This window comes from Falco rusticolus, chromosome 6 (assembly GCF_015220075.1).
Source record: "Falco rusticolus isolate bFalRus1 chromosome 6, bFalRus1.pri, whole genome shotgun sequence".
NCBI classification, from domain to species: domain Eukaryota; kingdom Metazoa; phylum Chordata; class Aves; order Falconiformes; family Falconidae; genus Falco; species Falco rusticolus.
In genome coordinates, this window is record NC_051192.1 from 18,877,481 (window position 1) to 18,897,994 (window position 20,514).

Consider the following 20,514-nt stretch of genomic DNA (forward strand, 5'->3'; position numbering starts at 1 on the left):
GTCACACGGGAACGGGCAGAGATTCGGGGTGTTACACAGGAACAGGCAGAGATTCGGGGTGTTACACACGGGAACGGGCAGAGATTCGGGGTGTCACATGGGAACGGGCAGAGATTCGGGGTGTTACACAGGAACGGGCAGAGATTCGGGGTGATACACACGGGAACGGGCAGAGATTCGGGGTGTTACATGGGAACGGGCAGAGATTCGGGGTGTTACACACGGGAACGGGCAGAGATTCCGGGTGTCACACGGGAACAGGCAGAGATTCGGGGTGTTACATGGGAACGGGCAGAGATTCGGGGTGTTACACACGGGAACGGGCAGAGATTCGAGGCGTTACATGGGAACGGGCAGAGATTCGGGGTGTTACACGGGAACGGGCAGAGATTCGGGGTGTTACACACGGGAACGGGCAGAGATTCGGGGTGTTACACGGCAACGGGCAGAGATTCGGGGTGTTACACACAGGAACGGGCAGAGATTCGGGGTGTTACACGGGAACGGGCAGAGATTCGGGGTGTTACACAGGAACAGGCAGAGATTCGGGGTGTTACACACGGGAACGGGCAGAGATTCGGGGTGTCACATGGGAACGGGCAGAGATTCGGGGTGTTACACAGGAACGGGCAGAGATTCGGGGTGATACACACGGGAACGGGCAGAGATTCGGGGTGTTACATGGGAACGGGCAGAGATTCGGGGTGTTACACACGGGAACGGGCAGAGATTCCGGGTGTCACACGGGAACAGGCAGAGATTCGGGGTGTTACATGGGAACGGGCAGAGATTCGGGGTGTTACACACGGGAACGGGCAGAGATTCGAGGCGTTACATGGGAACGGGCAGAGATTCGGGGTGTTACACACGGGAACGGGCAGAGATTCGGGGTGTTACACGGGAACGGGCAGAGATTCGGGGTGTTACATGGGAACAGGCAGAGATTCGGGGTGCTGTAAGGGAACGGGCAGAGATTCGGGGTGTTACATGGGAACGGGCAGAGATTCGGGGTGCTGTAAGGGAACGGGCAGAGATTCGGGGTGTTACACGGGAACGGGCAGAGATTCGGGGTGCTGTAAGGGAACGGGCAGAGATTCGGGGTGTTACGGGAACGGGCAGAGATTCGGGGTGTTACACGGGAACGGGCAGAGATTCGGGGTGTTACACATGGGAACGGGCAGAGATTCGGGGTGTTACACGGGAACGGGCAGAGATTCGGGGTGTTACATGGGAACGGGCAGAGATTCGGGGTGTTACGGGAACGGGCAGAGATTCGGGGTGCTGTAAGGGAACGGGCAGAGATTCGGGGTGTTACACGGGAACGGGCAGAGATTCGGGGTGTTACACATGGGAACGGGCAGAGATTCGGGGTGTTACACACGGGAACGGGCAGAGATTCGGGGTGTTATGGGAACGGGCAGAGATTCGGGGTGTTACACGGGAACGGGCAGAGATTCGGGGTGTTACACACGGGAACGGGCAGAGATTCGGGGTGTTACACACGGGAACGGGCAGAGATTCGGGGTGTTATGGGAACGGGCAGAGATTCGGGGTGTTACACGGCAACGGGCAGAGATTCGGGGTGTTACACACGGGAACGGGCAGAGATTCGGGGTGTTACACACGGGAACGGGCAGAGATTCGGGGTGTTACACGGGAACGGGCAGAGATTCGGGGTGTTACACACGGGAACGGGCAGAGATTCGGGGTGTTATGGGAACGGGCAGAGATTCGGGGTGTTACACGGGAACGGGCAGAGATTCGGGGTGTTACACGGCAACGGGCAGAGATTCGGGGTGCTGCTTTGCCATGGCAGGAGAGAAGCAGCAGCTCCTCGTGCGCCCCCGCCGATCCCCCGCACGCGGTCCGGCTGCCAGGGGAGCCCCCCCAAACCCCCAAACTCCCCGCAGGGGGTTAGAGCCCGCGGCGGGCCAGACCCGGCTGGGGGTTATTGGGGGTGCATATAGATTAATGTACATCTACACCTATAGATCCGCGCCCCCCCCCCCGCCTCCCTTTAGCACCCCCAAGCCCCTCCCCGGTCCCAAGCCCCTCCCAGGTCCCAAGACACCCCTCCGGTCCCAAGCTCCCCCCCCCCCAGGACCCAGTCCCCCACCCCCCCCATCCCCCAAGCCCCACCCAGGTCCTAGCCACCCCCCGGTCCCAAGCCCCCCCCCAGGTCCCAGATTCTCCCCCGCCCCGTCTCAAGCCCCCCCCCAGGTCCCAGCCACCCACCCCCCCAGGTCCCAAGGCCCCCCAAGGTCCGAGCCCCGCGCCCCCCCCCCGGTCCCAGCCCCGCCCCCCCCCCGGTCCCAGCACACCCCCGGTCCCAGCATCCCCCGGTCCTAAGCTCCCCCCAAGGTCCCTGCGCCCCCCCGCCCCTTCCCACCCGCGGGGACCCAGCGCAGGACCCGCCACCAGATGGCACCGCGCCCCCACTGTTGGGGGCCGCTTCCCACAATGCAGCGAGCCGGGCCGGGGGCTCCGCACCGCACCGCACCGCTCCGCTCCGCTCCGCTCCGCGCAGCCCCCGCCGCCAGGTAAGCGCTGCCCTCCGCCCCGGCCGGGCTGGGCTGCTGGGGGGTGGGGGGTGTTTTGTTTTATTTTCTGTCATTTTCTCATATTTGAATGTATTTATTTTCTTTTGGGCTCTTTTAATTATTTTGATCGCTTGCGTAATTTGAATGTTCCTAATTATCTTCATGGATTTTTTTTTCTTTCTTTCTTTAATTATTTAATTTTACTTTCGACCCCCCCCCCCTCCCCTTTGGCGCAGGAGGGGGCCACGGGCGCAGCCGGGGGGCAGCACCATCCCCGGGGTGGATCCCCGGGACCCATCACACCCCCACCCCACCCCCACCCCCTTTCCTTCTCCATCCCCGGGCTGGGGGTGACCCCGGGGCGGGGGGGGGTGGATTTTCGGGGCTTGCCAAGCGGCAGTGGGGTGAGCCCTGAGGGCTGGGGCCGCCTTCTTGGGGCGGGGGTGTGTCACCCAGACCCCCGAAGTTTGGGGAAACTTGTGCCCGTGGCTCTGGGGTGGCATTGGCTCGTCCCGGCTGCTCCGGAATGGTGCACCATAAATCGGGTTTTAGTGTGAACGCGGCTGTTGGGAGAGCGGGCGGGAGCCCCTCGGCCCTGGGGGGAGCTGCTTCCAGTTTGGCAGTTTGGGCCATGGGGGGCACAAGGAAAACTGGATCCTTTGAAAGGGGATTTGAACCGCAAGGAGAAATCCCGGCCGGGAAGGAGAGCCTGGGGTGGCCGGAGGGGAGATGAGTGGCCCCCGAAAGCAGAGGGGTGACTTTGGGTTCCCCATAGAGGGGGAGCTCAGGGGTCCCGGTGCGCCCGTTGCTGCTGTTTTAGTGGTACCTCAGCACCGTTTGTCTACGGCTGCGTTGACTCCTGGTTCTGGGATGCAAACCGGGAGAGCAGAAGGGCTCAGAGAAGTCAGGACACCCTGGTCTGGCTTCCTTGTCCAGTTCTGCCTTTGAGTGATGGGTCTGGAGGTGCTTGGGACTCCCCAGCACCCTCAAATTGTGCTTTGGGGCAGTGGATTGGTTAAAATTCTGAGTTTTGCACAAAAACCCCCAGCCAGAGCAGCATTAAAGAAATTTTTCTGTGCCAGGGATGGAAGCTGGGCACGGGCTGAAGCAAGTAAACTTGTATTTCATTGTGCTGAGGTTGGGTTTCTTTGATTTCCACTCTGCTCGGGGCAGTCTGGCCTCCCTATGGCCACAGATGTTTCCGGGTCCAGCCTTCACCTTCAAAAGAGCATCTCGGTGGCCGAGCAAAAAAACTTCTGCTCCTTTCTGCAAACCTTGCTCACTGTGGAGGCTGCTCTGTCTTCTGGCTCCCGTCTGCTCATCCTTCGGGGGTTTCTCCTGTCGGTTGCTGCGGGGAGGGGTTTTTGGCAGGGTTTCCCCTCCAGCCCCATCACCACAGAGCAGCTCAGGACCAGGCAGAGCGATGCTGCAGCTGGGGAAAGCCAAGCATGGCTGACCCGCCAGCGGCTCTGCATCAGCTGGAGCTGCACGCTCTGCCCAGGGGTGCCTGCTGGCTCCGGCTCAGCGGGCAAAGGATGCTGTAAATGAGGGAAGCCAGTGGTAGTTTGGTCCCTGGAAGGGGTGTTTAAAAAAAAAAAAAAAAAAGTGCTGAGGTGTTTCTCTGCCTGTCCCCACCGCTGCTGACCTGGCCGGGTCTGGGAGCTGGAGCCCAGACACATCCCAGTGAGCCCGGGAATGTGCCTCCCCAATGCGGGAACCGAGAGGCAAGGGGGCTTCAGGGCTGGAGGCGCCGGTACCTGTTATTTATAGGGGGCTGTAATGTTCCCAATTGCTGTGTGGAAACCTTGAACAAGAGCCTTCTCCTTGCTGGAACAGCCTGTGCAGTCTCAGTGATGCAGGATGCGCACCGTGCATGTGCGGGAGCAGCAGGGTCAAGGCACGGGACGCGTGAGGAAACCCAGAGGGATGGCAAAGACCAGGGATGCTGGGGAAAGCAGGGTATTAGTGTTAAAAAAAAAAAAAAAAAAGAAAAAAAGAAAATAGAAAATCAAAATTAAATGATGTGTCATGCCTTGACATGCTCTTCCAAAATAAATAAATAAATGAGGGAGGACATGAGTCCCATAGTGATGGGCCGGGGGGAGCCTGTGGCTTCTTTGCTGCAATGATGCCAGTGCAGAATCTACAGCTGAGACTTAAAATCAGTGTAGTTCATTAAACGTATTCCATCGTCTTATCAGAAAGCAGATAAAACGTAGGTGCCAACATCTATAGCGCATGCAAAATGTTGTTACATCAGGAGAGAGGGACGATTTTTACACACTGCGCAGGATCCCATCCATTAGTCATAATATTTCCAGCACGCAGAGGTGGTTTTTCACTGTGCAGTGCACTCGCATTTCCATATAAACGAATGCATGGGAAGTAAAATTGGAGGTGACACGAAGGAATGGAGAAAACGGGGAGGAGGCCCCAGCAGGACCCTTGTTCTCCAAGAGGGACCTCTGCCTTCAGTCCTGATTTCCCAGCATTTGTGGCCAGTGTAAGTGATGCTTTCTTTTCTCTGGTACATTTTTGACTTTTTTTATACCAGTCTTCATGCTTTGGGGGGAGGGAGGATGGAAATGTAATCATCTCTGTTGAAAAGTTTGACATTTCGTAGCAGGTAAAGACATACACAGAACATGGTGGCTGTCCCATGGGGTGGACACAGCTGCTGACTGCTCCCACCCAGGGATGGCTCTTTCTGGATTTGCCATTTCTTTGATTTCTTTCCCAAACATCCGCTGGCTTTTCCCAGAGAGGAGGTTTTGGGATGTCCAGTATGGGGCGGTATGGCTGGGGCAGAAGGAGATGGTGGCATCTTGCCCAGCTGCTCTCTCGGCTGCATGCCACCTCCCTGCCCTTTCCATATTCCCCTGGAAAAACGAGAGGGTTTGCCACAGAACGTGGCCTGGGGATGTGTTTTTCCGCCAAAATGGGTCTGAACCTGCCCAGTCCTGCTGCAAAATCTTCAGCTGCTTGCGTGGACCTTCCTTTAGAAATAAAGGCACTTAAACTGTTCTTCCCGCATAAAAAGTAGTGTAAGTGTCTGGGGACTCTCACTGGGTTGCATTCATGATGGTTAGCGGATGGCTTTCTTCTTCTTAATAAGGCAGTGTTTATGGTAAGAAATAAATAGAAATGCCTAAATTAATGTATTCAGTAAATAACACTAATGAGTATTTGCCCTGCCCTGGGGCTGTTGAGGGGTGAACTCCGTGGGAGCCTTGGCTGGAGGTTGGAGCTGTCAGAGCCTGCAGCAGCCCAGACGTGGGAGTGGAGGGGCTTGCCGGGGAGCTGGGAGCCCTGACCTGGGCATCCCAGCCTCACATGGGGATCATTTGCTCACCAGCCAAACGGCTGGTGCGGCGAGGTGCGCATCCAGCTCTCGGCGGGAGCTGGCAGCAAAGCAGTGCTCGCATTCGGTCTGATCTGGCTGGGAGGTGGAAGCATGTCCTGGTGCCAAATGAGGAGAAACTCCTTATTTCTGCAAATGCAGCAGAAGGAGGAATCTCTTCCAGTGATGTAAAGGGGCTGAGAGGAGGCCAAAGGGGTGATGAAAAAGCACAAGAGGGGTGCACATTGTTCAGGACCCCTATCAACCCTGACCCACCTCCAGTGTGGCCTTAGGAACAAACTGATTCACCTGCAGAGAGTGCTACGGATGACATTGGACTTGTCCTCCCACCTCCTCGTGGGATTCCTTCAGTGAGGCTTCCCGGGATCAACTTTAAGCCATCTGCCAGCACTGACCCTAGTGAAGTGGCGGCAGAGAGCAAAGAAACCACCTGGGAATTGCTTTGCTTCTTGGACTGGCTTTGCTAGCTTGAAACCAAGTCTGTCCCCGTGAGCTGGGGCCGGGGAGGTCACACGCTGGGTTGTAGGGCAGATATAAACACTGTTATTTAGCAGTGTGTGAGGATCAAGTAATTAAATAATCAGAAAGCTATTAAAAGACATCATAAAGCGAAGGTGGCAGGCACTAAATGCTGCTGCGCCTTTGCAGTGCTCTCTGCCTGGCTCTGTGCTACGGGTTTGCATAAGCTTCTTGCAGGGAGCATGTTTTGCTACAGTCTCATCCAACCTTTTGAAGATGCTGTATAAAAATGGTAGAAAAAATGATGTTCCTGGATACCTTGAGTGCCGCTGGCCTCATGCTCTGTGGTGCTGTCCTGGGCTTTCACTAAGAAGTTCTGGCTCTGGCATCGGGTTTGCAAATCTGAGTGCGTGGCACACAAACACCGTTCCCCGAGCCTGGGGATTTGCTAGAGAATTACTAACACTGGTAAAAAGGTGAGGAAATGTCAACGTGTTTGTATTTGAAAAGCGGGTCCATAGAAGAATCCCGTGGGGACACACGTGCCAGCCTCAATTGGAAGGTTTGGCCACGTATGTCAGTGGTGGGATCAGGGCCAATACTTTGCATATCCATCACTTTCAGCGTATTTTCTTTTACTTGGCTGGCACCATAGAGGTTTCTTACAGCCAAAAATGAGAAAACTCTAAAAAAAAAAGCCCAAGCAATTCTTTCTCTCCTAGCTTTCATTTCACAGTTCACCTTTCTTTTTGGCTGTAATTTCTGCTGGGGCCTCTGGCTTCCTAGAGAAAGGGGAAAAAAAAAGGAAGCAGGTGTTTAATAATAGATCAAAAACGAGATTAAGCAGTAAGTCAGCCCTCCCCTACATTCTCCCTTCCCAAAAAGCAACCAAAGAAATTGCAAATCGTCTTGAAAAGAGGGAGTGAAAACAGTGAAGATCAAACCTGATGTTAAGTATAGATGAGGTGTTTATATTTTATTTAATGACTGTATACTGCCACCCTCCTAGAAAAGCTGCCCTCCCCTGAATTTCTGTACATGATTAATAAAACAGTAGAGATGAACTGGAACGGGGGAAATTCAGTGAGTATTGAGCTCCAAAGGTGAACGCAATGGGCGTCGTTAGCAGGCGCAGGCAGGGTTGCTGCTTGGTCTGCGCGCTCCTGATGATATTGGTGGCAGCTGTAGTGGGAGGTAGCTCCCAAAACCCAGAAGAGTTAACGGGATGCTGTTTGTTGTCCACCCCTGATGACTCTTTGAATCAGTTTTGAGCACGTTTGGCAGAGCACCGTGGTCTCGGAGGGAAGGGAGCTCAGTGGCCTTTGTGTAAGATGCACAGGGGCTGGCAGAAGTGCCGCGGTGGAGGGAAGAGGTGAGCTCATGCGTTAGTCACCAGCCAAGCTCCCCGGGAAGAGCCTTTCGGCATGCCTCAGCCTGGGAGAGCGATCCGTCAGGGCTTGCGCTTGGTGAGACGTGACTTCCCTGGAAAGGAGGCTCAGCCCTGGCACGGGGCGTTGAGGCTGTCAACCCCAGGCCTGTTCTTGTTTGCTGTAAATCCTCGGGCTCCTTCAGGTCTTGGTTTTGGTGGGGCCATTGCTACAGGCCAGGTGGGAGGGCAGGAGCTGCCTCAGCAGCCTGTAGGGATGCCCACCTCCCGGCTCATCCCAAAGGTCTCCAGAGGCAGTGTGGACATCAGGTATGTCAGCTGTGTGAGCTCAAGCGAGCCAGGTTGGGAGGGTGCCCAAGGGAAAAGCTTGCACGGTGTCTCCACCGGAGACAGGACAGCAGAGGAGAGGACCTTTAATCTGACCCACCCGGTGGTCCAGTTTGCGTCCTTGATGAATAAAATGCCAAGCGGGACACAAGGCATAGCCAACCCCCTCCAGTTACTGTCTCTGTCCATCACGAGATAACCCAACCTGAGCCATGCCATGGGGCTGAAGACCCACGCATGGAGCTGCAGATTTTTTTTCTTGCTAAATCACCCACTTTTAAGCACCGAAAGTGTCACAGCCCCTCTTGCTCTGTAACTGCAGTAGGGGAGAGGCTGAGGAGTTACATCCATCGCAGCTGTGAGTGGTGAAGGCATGGCAAGAAGGGACAGCGAGCAGCACTCGTGTGTGGGGCTGTGAATGTTCGGCGAGGGCTGCCGGAGCATGAGGCGAGGCAAAACCTGCCTCCCTGCTGGCAAGCCCCGCTTCCACATGTGATTAGCATGTTAATTTAACTTGTCACCTCCTTGGTCACAGCTTTGTACTTCTGGAGTTGGAGAAGAATCCGTTTCATTCCCTGCTGGGCTGCTGCTCTTCTTGTTTATTCCCCAAAAGAAAGAAGATGAGATGTACCAGATCTTAATGTTAAAAAAAAAGTAATAATCCAGACTTTGGAAACAATCTCTTGGAGGTAGAATGAGCCTTGACAAGAAAATGTTTGTCTTCCACCTTTTACGGAGGCTGACTGGCAGTAAAGCGCAGGGAGAAGATGGGGCAAGGCTTCCTTTCTTTTAATTTCAAATATATTCCAAAAGCGGGATAGTTGGAAATTTTTTTTATTATTATTACTTTTTTTAAGTTGCTTTGCCAAGTTTGGGTGGAGAAAACCAGCTGAAAACCTTGCCTTGGTGGATACGGGATGGAGGCAGGAATGCATTTATTTTATTTATTTACTTACCTATTTTTACCGGTGAGGCCCTGAGGCAAAACAGCAAAGCCACGGCCGGGTTGCCTGCTGGAGGCAGGCGAGGAGAGCACTCTCCCCCTCAAAGCCTTTTTCCTGGCACCAACAAGATCAGCACTGAAGATACGTGATTGAGTCAGCAATGCAGATGCCATCAAATGTCTGCTTTATTCCAGTGTATGAATCAGAGCCGAGAAGTGTCAGAGCCTCATATCCTGCATCTCCTGATAAGAGTGCAGTTACCTCCGAGGAGACAAAACACGGCGAAATCCCATTATCCTGCTGTTGCGAGCACCTATAACTCACTGGCACCAGCACTGCTTATTTTACTGCAACACTTGCAAGAGCATGTGTAGATTATTGTATTTTTTAAATCCTGCATCCTGGAGCCAAAAGATTTTTTTTTTTTTAATATCTATTTGCAGAAAAAGTGATCTAGCATGTCTATACGCACACACACACACATATGAATATATAAATGTGACTGTTTTCTGGAGCACAATCCATTTGTGTTAACCCCTGTTAGACCAGTGAGAGCAGTATGTGCCACTAGTCTGGGAGCTGGTCGCTTACTCTACAGGTTTTTCCAATGCATCCTATTCTTGGGGAGGCAGGGGGATTAGCTTCATTTGACTTTCCAACCATGCGTTTACCTCCAAAATCAGCTTAATTTCCAGACTTATAATTTTTCCCTTATGGTTTGCTGTGAAAATTGTGTGCAGAAGTGAAACCCTTTATCCCCAGAAGTTCCCTGCTTCTCCCTTGCGAGACTTTTTCCATCCCCAACTACTGGTTTTGAAGGCAGAGACCGCAGCCAGCTCAGTGACAGCGTTTCCTTCTATTGTTCGGTGGGGGCAGTTTCTGGCTCCCTGTGCAAGAGTTATGCGCAACCGCTGGCTTTTGCATCACTTGGCCTCCTTTCTTCTGATCCCAGGGGACCAGCTGTGTCCTGTTCCTGCTGCTGTCCTGTTTCTGGACCCAGTCTGGAAAGCCTCGGTGGGAGGGAGGGAGACTTGCAATGGTGCAGTTTGTGTTCCCTTAAAACAGATTAAAAGTGAAATTTTGCAAAGACGGGGCCGATATTGTTCCCAGGGGACAGCGTGGAGTTGTTTAAAAGACAGTTATGCTGCTGTGGTAGTAGTGGAGGCAGAGAAGGACAGTTTTCACCCCAATTCCTCTTTTGAGGGACCTGTTTGTTCCTTGGGGCGTTTCTGCACTGGAGACTACAGACGTTGAGGGGATAAAAAAAAAGTTGGTGGCTCCCCATCTAGTAGACTTGGGGGAGAACTAGTTCAAATCCACCACCCGAAGCTACATCATAAATCTTGCTGCAGAAATACAGAGCCTAGACGTAAATAATTAGGAGCTTGCACAATAAAGCACTGGAATATTTCACGCATGACACAACATCTTTCAATCCAGCTGATGCTGTGCAGAGATCTGTGTGAAAGTTCCGTGCAGCCAAGTTGGAGAAGTTTTTGCTCCCCTTTGTGCCTTTGGAAGGAGAAGGAAATGGGAAAGAAAAATCAGGTTGCATCTTAAAAGTGTTTGCTAAAGGCTCAAGCATGGGAGTTTTAAGGTGCCTCCCCCCTTCCCCCCCCCCCCCCCCCCCATTATAGAGAGTTTGTATGTGCTGAAAGAAAGCGATGCAAATTAAGAGTTATCCTTGCCCTGCTTCCCACATCTTCAGATCAGTCCTCTTCAGCCAAGCTGCCTCCTATCAGACTTCTAATGCAAAAAAGAAAAAATCTTCTGGCCTGTGACCGAACATGAGAAGCGTTCGTCCCCAGGGGTCTATGTCCCTGCAGCCTGAGGACTCGATGATAAGAGCTTTGGGCCATGAGATGACAAATGTAACTTCACAGTTGCTTGTTCACGCTCCAGCAAAGGTATGTTTTGGGTGTAGGTATTTCCCAGCAACAAAGCTGAGATCTTACCAGCTCTTACATGACTATTTTTCACCTTTTTTTGATGCAGGTAAAAGTAATTGGAGGGCTGGTGGTATTTTGAAGAACCGTATCCACCTAGGAAATTATGACCTTGCATTTATTCAATCAAATAATATCAAGATTAAGAGTGAAAATAGCTGAGCTTGTCACTCACAAGGAATTGTGTTGCAGGCTGGGCTCAAATCCATCACCTGAAATCCGGAGACTCTGGCAGGGTATTCTTCATTCGTAAGCAAGAGGCATCACAGCAAGATCATTTAACTGTAATCAATTTACCAGGCCACTCAATTAAATGGGGGCTGGAGAGAGGGTGAAGGGAGTGATTCTGCCTGTTGTAATGAATTTTTGGCCACCTGAGGACTTTTTTTTCTTGTTGCTCTGGTGTGTTTCACGTTGCTTTGAAGGCCCGTCAGGAGGAGATGCGCTGCCGTTCGTGGCCCTGGTGTTTGGTGTGATAGTTGCATGCTTCGTGCATGGGAGGACTTGCCCTGTGCCTTGAGCCGCACCGATTGCGGGAGACGGGGGTGGGGATGCTGTGCAGTATCTGTGTACAAGCAACCATCGCATGTGCAAATACAAGTTCTCACCCTGTGACTGTTATGAGGAAATATGCATAGTTATAATCATAATTTTGGAGTGCAAAGTAAGTGGTTAACCTGACCATAGGCTGTGTTTGCTGTTGAATTTACATAAATCTCTCAACTCCTTGTGTCTTGGCACTAGCTTGAAGTAGGAGTGCTGGTTTCTGTGCTCTCTCCTGGCCATCCAGGTCAGCCTTGTGACTATGAAAAGTGCATGGCAAGCTCATGACTGCAGGGCTTCCCGCATCTTGATGCCAAAGCCAGCCTTCAGGTAGTACATCTCCCATCACCGTTCCAAGCTTTGTTAAAAGGAAAACATAATCACAATGGTGGTGAAAAGAGAGAGCTTAAAGAATTAAAGGGATTACTGAGCTGGAGCTTTTCCTCTACGTGATTTGTCACTGACCTGAGCCTCACTTAACCATATTTTGAAGAGATCTTGGAGAATCTTGGGTGGACATCTGCAAAAAATGACATAAGTAAAACTTTGTGCAGCCTGGAGTAAAGGGATAGGCTTTTTCAGGTCCGTCTCAGCTCTGTTCTTCCCATGTTTCTGTGGTCCAACCCAGGAGTCATTGGCGAAACGGTTTGGGAACTTGGTGTCGCCTGGTTCTGCTTGAGTGGTCCTCTCTGCCATCAGCTGCTCTGAGACCTGGGCAGTGTCATTCTAGTGCTGGCTGTTGCAGCCCTTCATCAGTCTTGAAGAAAGACGCTGGGCTAGAGGTTTCTTTATGAATGTGGTGGTTTAGACATTTGCCTGTTCCTGAGTACATCCAAATACTGATTTTTCCAGGTGGCTACACCTGACTCTTCAGGTCGCTTCACTGTGAGTAGCTCACTGCTTGGGATCTCTGTTCCGATGCGTGGTGACAACTCCCTTGTTTTGCCCTCACTATCAACATCCATGTTGTTTTCTTACAAAATGGGACTCGGGTCTAGGCCAGGTTTCTTATCAACCCATATGTATGTCTGTTTTCAGCATGCCAATAACTTCTGAACCTGTCGGGCTGTTTCAGCCAAGCCTGACAAAGAGATACAGGCCTCCAGAGGTAATTAAAGTTGCATAAGTTCATGACAAACAGGCAGTCAGACACGAGGGACAGCCCAGATACTTACTGAGCCTCGGGGAGAGGTGCAGCTCCAGCTTGCGTGAGTGGATACCAGACAGTCCCCAGGAGGGAGAGATCTTCCAATTGTTTTGGTCATGAGATCTATCAACTGGAGTCAGAGCGTGGCCCCTTTATTGCCCTGGTAGAGCCCAGGCCCATGGATGACAGTCTCTATTTGCAGTAAAACTTGTTTTCAGTTTAAATGTGGTGGTGGTTCAGGCAAAACTAGTCCTGGTAAAAAGTAGCTGGTGCCAGAGAAACCTATGGCTTGGTGCGCAGTGTAGCTGCTTGCCTCTTTCTGTGGAAACACAGCAAAAGTCTTCAGCAAGTCCAAGGACTCCAGATCATGAACATTTTCTCTTAGCTGGGTTTCTTACATGTCCCATTGTTCTCATTCAATGAAAGCAAGAGAAAAGGAGAGTTCACTTGCATTAAATAACAAAATACCTCCAAGGAGATGAAGAAAAAGGAACTGTGAGAAGAGGAATGGGTGGAGATTAAAACCGTGTTCTTTCTCTTGCTGTCCCTTGCACACGCACACACATTACACTTATACATATACCCAGACCCCTTCTCCTTCTGTGACATGGGAAAACTAAATTGAAAAGGAGACAATACAAATCAGGATGAAAGGGAAGAAAAGAGGATGAGTCAGCTCTATTCCTCCTTATCTGAACCAAAAGGAAGTCTGTCTGGTGCTCATGACAGATTTTTTGCAAAAAAGATAATGCATCAGATTGATGACAGCTTATAAGATACACTGCGAGCAGTATGAAAATTGCTGGTAGGTACTTGAATGCCACTGACTGCACAGAATGAATTGTAGGTTGAGTCGCAACAATTTCCCTAAAGCTGTGTATATTAACATACAAATACCAAGGAAGTCCAATCTTTGAATTTTTATCTGCTTCAGCTTAAGAGTCAAATAGGCGCATTACAGAAGTGTCATCCATTTGAATCAATTGTCACTGCTGCATTTGTGAAAGGATGCATCTGGGTTTATTGATAATGTTATTGAGGTGCTTAGAAACACAAGTGTGTTGGGTTTATTCTTCCTTTAGTAACTTATTCTTGTTTCTAGCATTTTGTTAAAATATTTTTTTAGTTCTAGTCTCCTCTGGAGATCTCTGCTGAGTGGAGCATTCGTAACAGAGATGCTCTGTATGTCCATGCCGTCTTCTCTCCAAGAGTTTGTTATAAACCTGCATTTGTTTCATAGCTTTCTTGTAAATTTTAAGGTAATTCTATTTGCTGGAGGGAAAACTGAGGTGGAGAAGAGAATGTAGGAATCATGATTTAATGACTTCGTAATGAGGAGGCTTAGCTGCTTTTTTTTTTTCTTTGCTTAAACCACATCAGCTGAAAAGCAAGTTAGTGGCCAAAACTTCCTGTTGATCTCCATCACCATCACTTTGCCCATTTTACTTCCTCTGCTGCTCTGCTGATCCCTGTCTGTGCAGAGAAAATACAAGATCAGTCCTACACCCACTCGAGAAGCAAGTTTGTGTATAAAGTTTTGGGGGCAAATATTTTCGGTTGTAGATGTCTCCTGCTGTCCAAGAAACGCAAGGGGAATTCCGCCTAGTGACGGGGTTGTGTGACTGGGAGCCCTGAATTTCTGCCTTGTGCTCAGCTGGTTTTAAAAATTGCTTTTCAGGAGCTGTGGCCAACAACTTCACCATTTTGCCTTTGTTCCCATCTTTACGAACAGTTCCTGCACCTAAGGAGGTGGTTGTGAGGATTAGTCATTGGTTTTAAAGCCCTTTGAAGATGGCAAGTGGTATATAACAGCTCGATGTTTATTAATGGCATGGCTTAATATGACGAGAATTTTTGACAGCTGAGTTCACATATGCCAGGAAGGAGCCTCAGCAAGTCAAAATAGCCATTGCTTCATTGGTCTTATCCCCGCTGTGCCAGCTGATGACACCTGATTATCTGGCCCATCATACCTGATCTGTGGGCTGCAGCAGGGAGCCCTCCCCTCATTACTCCTCTAGCAAATTTTCCTTCCACTGGCCTTCTGCCATAGCATACGCCAAGTTTAAATCTGGTTCTGTGTTTTTGGCTTCGTTCCTTCAAAATGTTTTCAATTTTGTTGGCTTTAACTGATCCCAGTGGCATTTTTTTATGATGCACTTTATTCAGCTGCTTCTACTGCTTCAAGTGCAATAACACTCCTAAAGTTCAACCTATTTTTTAATTACCCCTCCAGAAAAAAAAAAAAAAAGAGCAGTGGGTAGTATTGTTCTGTCACTGGTGGGAGAAAGGGAGGATTTTTCTTAATCTTTAAATTTGAGTGAATTTAAAACTTGACATACACAGTGGTTTTAGTGGAACATTGCTGTAATTGGAAGGGCAAATTATTGCTTGTTCTTGCTCTCTTGGGAGCCAGTACTAGTATTGATTAAACACAAGTATTGCCATCTGTGGATGATCTCAAAGCACTTCAGAACTGGTAAATGAAGACTTGGAGAATATCATTAGTTCCTCTACTGATAAAGAAGCTGAAGGAACTTTCTAAGGCTCAGACTGAGGTAACGATTACTGGGGACAATTCCTGATCCATAGCAGCGCATGCATTGCACTAGGTCAAATCCCTCCCCACACCACCTGAAGTGGTTTCAGTGTTTATTCCCCAGTTTGCCCCTCTCATTGACCTCTGCTTTTCTGCACTTGCACCGCACCACAGAAAGCTTCATTGCCTGGTTCTGGAGCTGATGAGGCTTCAAACTGATGTGGTGCCTGTCAGCCTGTGCATTTCTGCAGAGTTCGTACGCATAGGCGTGAATTTATAGGGAGGGAGAGAAGGGATGGGAGAAGGACAGTGTGTGTGTTTGGGGTTGTGTGAGTGCACGGTCCGCTCTTCTAGTAGGTCCGAGCAGCTTGCATCTCTGTCTGCTGAGAACCTGAGTCTTACGGACTTGGTTGTTGTCAAAGTCGATCTGCTATTAAGGAGATCTGTAATAACCAAATCAAAGAAGACATCGCTGAATGCATGGGTTTGCATTTAGGAAAAAAAATGAAGAGAAATCACTTTGTTTGCCAGACTTAGGTTTTGATTAGCTCCTTGAACTCTTTTGCTCTGCAATCTTGCCATCACCAGTGCCAGCGTAAACCACTGCAAATGCAACTGCCCACTGAAGTTCGCAGGAGTGCAGTGAGTACAGTCTACATCAGCTCAGTCTGCCCCAAAACTACACCTTTGAACATACTTTCACAAACATTTTAGGGAGGGCTACAATTAGCAGAAGCAGTTCTGCTGCCCTCTGCCCACCTCTGCTCGCTGATGTTGCTCTTCCTGCTAACAAAAGCGTTGCTAACAACACAGGCATGGCTGCAGGGGTGACTGAACTGTAGGAATAATTTGGGTTAAAAGAAAATGTTTAATGAAGTAGTTTTTGCCACATTCATTTCACTTGAGCATCAGCTCTTCCTTTGCATGAGAACAGAAATTAATTTTGTTTCAAGTTCTGAAAACCTGAAGACATGCTGAATAGATAGAAATTGGTTCTGTTTATAGGCTGCAGAATTCCTTTGTACAATAAACCAGTTTGTTTTAATTTAAACTATGTATTCAGCACATTTAGCATAATTTTATTTAACTACAAGCTTTACATGCTTTTTTCCTGCATTCTAATTGATTTTTAAATTTGTGACATAAATCCTAAATACAATTAAAAAGTCAGACTACTCATTAAGAAACTTCATTTACCATTTTTAACATAAAATGTGTTGACTTGCATAGTTTATTAATTTTTACAAATGCCCAACTGTAAAAATAGGACAGCTTTCCAGTTTAGCCAAAGGCTTGATTTACAGAGAAATATGTCTTTGTTGTTCTCCACCAGCAAAAGTCAGCCTTTCATTAAGAAATAAAAGACAAAATATGCAGAGCGAGACAGTTTAAATCAATCAGAACTGAAGTATTTTGCTCTCTTTTTTGCATCAGTAAATCCTATAGTAACAGGAGAAAAGGTGGGATGGTTGAAAAAGGGGTGGTGGGAAGTTAGCTATGGTCTTGCACAAGAACTGGTCTCAAGAGCAGTATTAATCAATGTATTGACTAATGATATAGTAGGAATTAATGGGATTTGGAGATGTCATCAAACGGGGAAAAACAGGACATCCCATCAGAAGAATGAATGACTTTAGGACTGTGTGCCTGTAAGCAAATGCAAGCTCTCATCATGCAAGCTCTGATAGAAAGCTGGGGTTTCCATATTGCAATTGGAATATATTAATCAATCATAGGATAATTCTGATGTCCTGGTGATAAAGATACATACCGGGATCACATTTGTCTACCAAGTTATTTCCACTAGTGACAAGGAAAAAGTGGGAACACCACTGCAACAGGTTTTAGTGAGGCATTGTTTAAAATGTAGTATGCGTTCCTTGTCCATGTTGGAGAAAGATTGATTTCAGCTGTAAAAGGTGCAGGAAAGGGTGTCTGCTAGAAATGATCCGGAGAATAGAGAAGCTGGTTCACAAGACAATTAAAGGAGTCTGGATGGTAAGCCAGTGACAAAAAAAGGCTGAGAAAAATTAATATTCCTTCTCTATAAATACACTGGCGTAAATACCAGAGAGGGAGAAGAGTTATTTAAGTTAAATGACAATTCTGGCACAAGAACAAATGGCTCTGAATAAGTTTAAACTGGAAATGAGCAGAACAGCTTCAAACCAAGGGGAGGTTCTTGAATAGCCTTCTAATGGGAATTGTGTAACAGGGGCTAAAAACCTGATTGCTGTGAAGACGGAGCCAGATAAATATATTAATGGGATTACGCAATGTGGTTGACTTCGGTATTAAGGGATCAGACTCCGGATTTCTGGGCCCGTGCTTTTGCAAATACACTTAAGAATCCTGCAGGTATGAGAAAAAATATAGAAGGCTTTCATTTTAAGAAGTATTTTCATAATGATTCAGCTTGGAGTTGGCTTCTTTGTTTCTAATGCACTAATAACTAAATTGAGTGAGCTGCAGAAAGAAGGAAGTATCCTTTCTGCACTGGGAAAAAGCAGCAGCTGGCAACTGTTTCCCTATTTTAGTGGTTGATTTTGGCAGCAAGCCTGTACTCCTTACATATATATTTTTATAAATTTAAAGCATTTTGGTACATTATAGTAAAGTTAGGCCTTGAAATAGATGGTGCTCAAAATGATAATTATTTATTTAACTTTGTAATGATGCTTTTTAAAAAACCTGCAGCACTTAATGCACACTAGTGTTTATTATCGATCTCACCATTCTCTTTTATCGATCCCCATTTTCCCCCTTTACTAATAGTCCCCAGATTTCTTGTTCTTTGCTAAAATCCCAATAAAAAAGACCGGCTACCTTTTTGTCAAAAGCAACCAGTTACTTTATCAAAGATGGGTGCCAAGCTATTTTAGCACAATGAAACTTGAATCTCATGATGCCCTTTACGCTGTATTTCCGTGCCTTTTATGCTTTCATTCAGCCTGTGTTCTCAAGCCTTGTCTGCAGTTGATAGCTGTGGCTCCCCTGCGTGTGGCTGTCTCTAGCCCTCCTTCTTTAAGCGGACAGATCCTGCGTAGAGGTGTCAGGGCTCCCTGGTTTGGGAGAGGTGCTGGCTGAAGTAAACTGGTCTTGATGAGATGCTGTGTGGTTACAGTAGAACGTTAGATCACGCGCATTGGCACTTTCAAACACGGGCTGTGGGGTGAGTAGGTTCATTCCAGTACTCCTAAGCTTTTATTACGAAGATTTCTGAATTTTAGTCGAGGGATTGTGCAGACCTGTTCAAAGTCCTTGTTAGCAGGCTTGACATTTCGGCAGCCTGAAACAGAGTGCACTAAGCATCGCGGCTGACTTTCCCCTGGCTGGGGAGGCTGCAGCAGACTTTCTTACAGCCCACCCTGTCATTGCCCCTACATTCTATGCTTTCCTTGTTACTCAATGACCAGGCAGCACCCATATTCAGTCTGGGGGCTTGGCCGTGACTATCTCCAATCTCCAGCATGTTCTCATTGCTTCCCTATGCGTGCTTTTTATTTGCCTCCTTTATTCAGGATGCAAATGCAGAGGGTTTTTCTTCTTTGGTTTCAAGATCTTCTTATTGGAGCCTTTCAGCCATTCAACCCTATCAGCTTCACAAACTGGTCCCCTTAATTACCTCAGCTTTTCTTTTTGAAATTGAAAACCTTGCAGACCTCTTTTTATTTTTTTTTAAAGCGATTTCCGATTTGTGGAAAAGAGGCTCAAATTGAGTGATCACAAGCAGCTTTTATTACAACATCCCCACTATTTGCCAAAAGTCTACAGCAGAATCAGCTCTGGTTTGCTCAGTGCCTATTTTGTAAAGAAGGCTGTTGGCTATTACATCCCAGCCCTGCTGTTAGTATTTGTTCTTCCTTCTGTATCTGGAATTGAAGACTCCCTTATCAGTCAGTTCCTAGGAGTATTTCTTTCTCTCTCTGGTCTTTTTTAAAAACTCTCTGCACACATCCAAATCCAACCATGGGGTCTCCAGCAGACCTCTAAGACAATCCCAGCAGACAGCCTTTTACAGTCTCTTCTCAAAGTGACTTTAATCCAGAACGATTGTTTTATGCATGCTTTCGCTTCGGATTTCTAGCAAATACAGATGATTCACTCAGTTCACAGAAAGAACCACCCAGCAGCGTCCCAACAGATTATTTAAACAGAGTTTTGGAAGGGGATTTGGGGTCACCGTGGGTAGTGTGCATGCTCAGGTCTGACTTTGGTTTGGGGCATTGAGGGTGGGGTTTTTTCTTAACCACCTGTGTACGTGCTTACTAGCCTTCTTTACTGTATCATGACTATAATTTCTAAAAGATTGTTTTCTGAAAATCATGTAGGAAGAATTATCCCCCATTTACATGGTGGTAACTGAGCCCGGAGACAAATGAAGCAGCTGGCTTAAGCACATAGGTCTCTGGGAGTGAAGTCTGTGTTCCCCGAGTCTTCTGTCTTTTCAAGCACTCCTGGCAATCTGGCAGGTTGTCAAGGCCCCTCAAATTATGTGGACTCAAGGGTGAGCTGAAGTGCTGGAAACTCGCAGCCTTGAGTCTGGTAGTCTGGTGCAACAAAGCACGTGCTTAAAGTGATGCTTTTGTACTTTACTGAACTGCTTGTTTTGCAGTCACTTTTAATTTACGTTTAGACAGTGCTGAATGCTTAATTATAAAAAGTACTTTTGGTAGACAAGAGTATAATGCCCAAGCTGTGCTGCAATTACAATATGTAGGTGTTTTGGGATTATGTTATATCCAAATGAAACAATTGTTTCTTTTTAACTTCTGTTTGAATAGAGTTCAAATTATGGAATATTTAGTAGAACAGAATAAGCTGTTGCCTGCCAGCTTTTTCATACCAGTGGTTACCAGATGCTTCTGTATTTATAACCTCACCATCTGTTCCAGGGTGGAGTTTGGGGGTAGTCTAGGTATTTGAATGTGCCTTCTTTCTTGGGTATCTCTGGAAAACTTCAAAGGATCTGTTTTGAGATGAAAAGGAAGAATGGTTAGCTGTAATACTCAAGGAATTCAAGGGAATTTTACAGAAATGCAGCTGATTCCTTAATTTAGCAGGGCTTGGAAGGGGAAGGAGCCTTAAGCAAAGAGGCAGCACTGCTATTTTGTGCCATTACTCGGTCGTCACCAAGATCCACTCAGTTTTGCTTGGCTGTTGCCAGACTGGGTTGTTGTTTCCTGCTCTGGATCCTGAAATTTCCAGGAGTATTGCAATGTGGAAGTCTTTTAACAGAGTTTTTTTATTATTTCTGTAGATAAATTTTATTTAGATATATTTTAGATATTTTTTATGCTGGATGACTCATTTTTTTATAT